A 5,127-nucleotide genomic window follows, 5' to 3' on the forward strand; every position below is an offset into this window, starting at 1 on the left:
CGAATGGGTGGGGATGGGTGTAGAGGTGACTCATCAGTTAGCAACATTTGCTGCCCTTGCACAATTCAGTTCCCAGTTCCCACATCGGGCAGCTCACCATGGCTGACTCTAGCTCCAGGCAGTCTGACACCCTCTTCTGGCCCTGTGGACACACACACACTTCAATAAATTAATAGTAAATAAATATTTTTTAAGGAAAATGAATGGCGCACACACACCTCTGTTGCCCTGGAAATCCCACAAGTGTAAGTGTGGTTGCTTTCCCTATGTCCACAAAGGATTTTCTGAAGTAGCGGGCTTAGAAAATGTGCCCTGGAGGAAGATGAATCTCCTGTTCCCGTAAGTGTCTCAGGAAGAAAGTGGTCTTAGCTTTGTCCAGCCATGAAGTCAAAACTCATCACCCAAATGTTTAAAAAATAATTTCCCATAAAATAGTTACTCTGCTGCCCTGGAGATCTGAGGAGAGCCAGAGATAAAAGCTCACTTCTTCAGAGGTTTTCATTATATATCCATCTTTCAGAGAAGACACGTTCTCATTGCTACCCAAAAGGAACGGCTTTCCCATCTATACTGTTTCCTTCTTTTCCTCCTACTTCCCTTCCCTCCCCTCTCATCTCACCTCTCCCTCAGCTCTCCTTCCCTCCCTTCCTCTCCCCAGCCTGTCTTCCTCCCCTCTTTTCTCTCCCCTCCTCTCCCTCCAGTGGAGAAAGAGATTTTCATCCTCAGCAAGGATTACTGACCTACTTTTTAAATAACATTTGGCTGGGGGAAGGGTTTTAAAAAGACAGTGCTCTCTGCAGGCACACTGCTATTGGGTTCCTTGTCCAAGGACAATTTTGTAGCGTGGAAGTCTTGACACGTGTAGCATTCCTGGGCATTTGTCCCAAGCATTTTTTGTGCTTGAAAAGATTAACATAACATAGGAGAAAGTTAGAAATACACATTTCGTGTAATTAAAATAATGAATCATAAAAGCTAGCATGCCACCTGACTTGGAGCACACTGCTAGGTTACTCTGACTTACCAATGAGCAAAAGCTGCTTGAAAAAAACCAAACAAAGAGGTGAGCCATCCAGGCCTGGAGGTGCGGGCCTATAGTCCCAGTGACAAGGAGGCTGAGGAAAGAGAATGACAAGTTCAAAATCTACCTGTGCTGTTTATTGAGGGGGTTCGAGGTCAGCTTGAGCAACAACTTAGTGAGAGCCTGTCACCAAAATAGAAACTGAAGGCAAAGAGGGTGGGTTGTGACTCAGGGGCAAAGCTGTTGGCTGGCATGTGGAAGACCTGAGGTTAAATCCTCAGTAGAGCAAAAATCAAACTAACGGAATGATGTGAGCCACAGCTGGATAAAAGCATTATGGGAAAATAAATAACTGGGACTGGCGCCCAGAGCCTTGTGCATACTAGGCAAACACTGTACTAACAGAGCCACTGCCCAGGCTTACGGTGACTCTTTTAAGGTCTTTGTAGAGCTTTTCCCTTGCATTCCTAACTCGCTAGGCGTCTGTTGCAAGAGGCCTATTGTCTGGCCTGTCTCTGCTTGTGACATGCCTCCTCGCTAACCACAAGCACTCCTGACTAGGTTTAAAGTGAGAAACGTGACTCTTTGCATTTGCTTACGTACTTAAAATCATTGCATGGTTATGAGCCGTGTGGTGGTTGGAATGAGAATGGCCCCCAGAGGCTGATACATTTGAAAGCTTGATCACCAGGGAGTGGAACTGTTTGAAAAGAATTAGAAGAATTCGGAGATGGGCCCTTGTTGGAGAAGGTGTGGTCTTTTAGGAGGAGGGTGTCACTGGAAGAGGACCTTAACACATCGAAAGCCCAAACCAGGCCAAATTCTCTCTCTGCCTACTGCCTGTGGATCAGGATGTAGGGCTCTCAGCCATTTCTCCAGCGCTGTGTCTGCCTACTGGCCACCACACTTCCTGCTGTGATGATAACGGTCTAAGTCTCCAAAACGATAAGCAAGTCCCCAATTGAATGTCTTCTTTTGTAAGAGGAGCCTTGGCCATGGTGTCTCCTCACAGCAATAGAACAGCAACTGAGACAAGCTGGCTATTTTTTGTTATTGTTGGGTTTTTTGTTTGTTTGTTTATTTGTTTTTTGAGTCAGAGTTTCTCTGTGTAGCCTTGACTGTCCTGGAACTCACTCTGTGACCAGGCTGGTCTCAAACTCACAGAAATCCATGGGCCTCTGCCTCCCAAGTGCTGGGATTAAAGGCATGTGCCACCACCACCTGGTAAATTGACTATTTTTTTAAGTGTGTGTGTGTGGTGTGAGATGTGTGTTTGTGTATGTGGTGTGTGTGTGTGTATGTATGTGCGGTGTATGTGGTGTGTCATGTGTGTGGTGTGCTTTGTGTCTGGGTGTGGTGTGGTGTGGTGTGTGTGTGGTATGTGTGATGTGTGTTTGGGTATGTGGTGTGTGTGTGTGGTGTGTGTTTGTGCATGTGATGTGTATGTGGTGTGTGTGTGGTATATGATATGTGTTTGTGTATGTGGTGTGTGATGTGTGTTTGTGCATGTGGTTTGTGTGTGGTGTGTATTTGTGGTGTGTGTGTGTGTATGTGGTGTGTGTGAGGTGTGTGTTTGTATATGTGGCATGTGTGTGGTGCGAGGAGGTGTGTGTGTGGTGTGTGTGTGTGTGTGTGTGTGTGTGTGTGTGGTGTGTGTGTGTGTAGTCTATGAGCTTCCCGAGAGTTTTGTGTCTCTTTCTCTCTCCTCACTGTTGGGGTTACAGATAAACTACAGCACACAGCTTTATGTGGACTCTGGAAATTCAAACTCAGGTCCTCACAACTGCTCAGCAAGTGGTTTACCAAACCCCTAATGGATGAATTATAGCACCTTCGTCTATCAAAGAACAGAAAGCAGGGGAAGAGTGAGGAAGAAATGGCGTACTCATCAATGAGTAGCAAGAAACCCTCAAAACAATGGCAATAGTAACACAGGATTGCTGACAGCAGGCACCGTGACCTCAGTGACCTAGGCCTGTCAACCCTGCACTGGAGAAGTGGAGGCAGAGAGGTCACATGTTCAAGGTCACCCTCCCAGTGACAAAGAGGATGCCCTTGAATAAGTGGGTCAAAATCCTCAGAGAAATAAAGAACTCTCCCTTGGAAGAACGCTTGCCTGGTGTGTGGGTTAAAAGCTAAAAGGGGAGACAAAGGGTGAGAGATAGGCAAGTGTGTAGAGAGAGAAGCCTTTGAAGGAGGGGTCTAGTATAGGAGGCTGGGGTACTTACAGAGAAAAAGGGAAGGGGACTCACCCGACACCCTCTGAAAACTCTCTCAACCCACCCATAGCTTCCCTAAGCGGTGTGACTCCAAAGCCTAGAGCACCTTTAACACCCACTCAAGATGAAGCACCCACAGCACACAGGGAGTCAGCAGAGTCAAAGACAGCTAGCCCAAGACAGAGCCCGACAGAGGGGATCCAGGCCTGGTCCCCAGAGGACGGGGAACTGGGGTTTGAGACTGGCTGGTGTCCATTTATCTCTTCCACATATGTGTTTTTTAACCTTCAACAAATTATTTCACTTTCCATGATCTTGAAGGAACCTTAACTTTCCAAACTGTTGATGAGCATAAAATTGAGGAAATGAAATGGTCAATGTTTTTGTTATTAAAAGTAGAATATAGATGAGGTACTGCACTAAAATGCATCTAAGAGCTACAGATCAAAAGTACGGATGTTTCTGTGTAAGTCCATCCCAGCATACAAATGGTTAACATCCTAGTTACCTCTCAAATGCTGGTGAATACTATTTTTGACTAGATTAGAGATCAAAGATCTTTATCAAAAGCCAATGTTCTGTGGTGGTGGTGGTTGTGCATGCCTTTAATACCAGCATTTAGGAGGCAGAGGCAGGTAGATCTTCACAAATTCAAGGCCATCTTGTGAGTTCCAGGACAGCTGGAGCTACAGACTGAGATCCTCTCTCAAAATGAATGAATGAATGAATGAAAGAAATAGGGAAAAATCTCTGACAATTTAAGAAGAAAAAAGTGTCACCCCCACTCTAAAACACCATATCCCCAGGAGCTTGGGGTTTTAGCAGGACTGGGCTATGAAAAGATTCCTATTGTCCTCAGAGCATGTCACGCGAAGGGGAGACTTCCAGGAATCAGGATGTCACCTTTTCTCGCCCCTAAACGTTCGGATGTTCTGGGATTTCACTGGAAGCATGGCTCTGTTATTATTATGAGGTTCTGATGAGCCCAAGGTTATCTGGATTGACAGACTAAGCGAAGATGAGATTGGACCAGTCCCCTGCCCTCCTACCCTTGGGAGGATGAGCTAATGCTATGTACCCTGGGGGCACACCATCAAGACCTCAACTTCCGCAAGCAAGCAGCCTCTGATTAATAAGGTCTCTGGGAAAAACTGGGACCTGATACTGAAAACAAACTATCTGGGATACAGAAGCGGGGTTCAGTCACGATCCCCAAGACTTTCAAATATCATTCCCATTGCATTTTTCTTCTGTGCAAATGTGGCATCGTTGGTTCTGAGCTGCACTATGTTTAAGTCACAGAGAGGAATAATGTCCCATCTGGCTGATCTGGATCTTCACCAAGGTTACCGGAAAAAAAAAGGAACAGGTAGTTGAAATGGCTGAATAATGTGATCCCGTGAGTGGGAGGCCGCGGATGTTGTCCACGTGAGGATGACTGTTGCGGAACAGCAGGAACGGGTGGACAGACAGTGGCGGGACTGGGAGCAAAAGCAGCCAGGTTTAGAAGGACAAATGTCAAATGCTTTCTCTCATCCATGGAATCTGCATTTTATAGACACATACATCCACACCAAGAAAAGCAGAGGGGTATTTGGGAGAAGAAGGGGAAACAGGAAGAGGAAGAGCCAGGAGCAGATAACAATGAATAAGGCCAGGACACAAGATCTTGAATGATAGGTTGTTACTATTAAGCCAGAACTCTATACAAGGAAGGCATACTAATAAAACATGTCTTCTGATTTGATGCCAACATTGTGGACCCAGCCATGCCTGCCATCGTGCCTGCCTGGCTGTGAGGGACTGCATCCCTCTGAACTAACTCAGAATCACCCCCTCTCCCCTTGAGCTGTTTTCTGTCAAGTATTTATTCAAAGCTAAGAAGAG

The sequence above is a fragment of the Myodes glareolus genome, chromosome 9 (genome assembly GCF_982192425.1).
Source record: "Myodes glareolus chromosome 9, mMyoGla1.1, whole genome shotgun sequence".
Lineage (NCBI taxonomy): Eukaryota > Metazoa > Chordata > Mammalia > Rodentia > Cricetidae > Myodes > Myodes glareolus.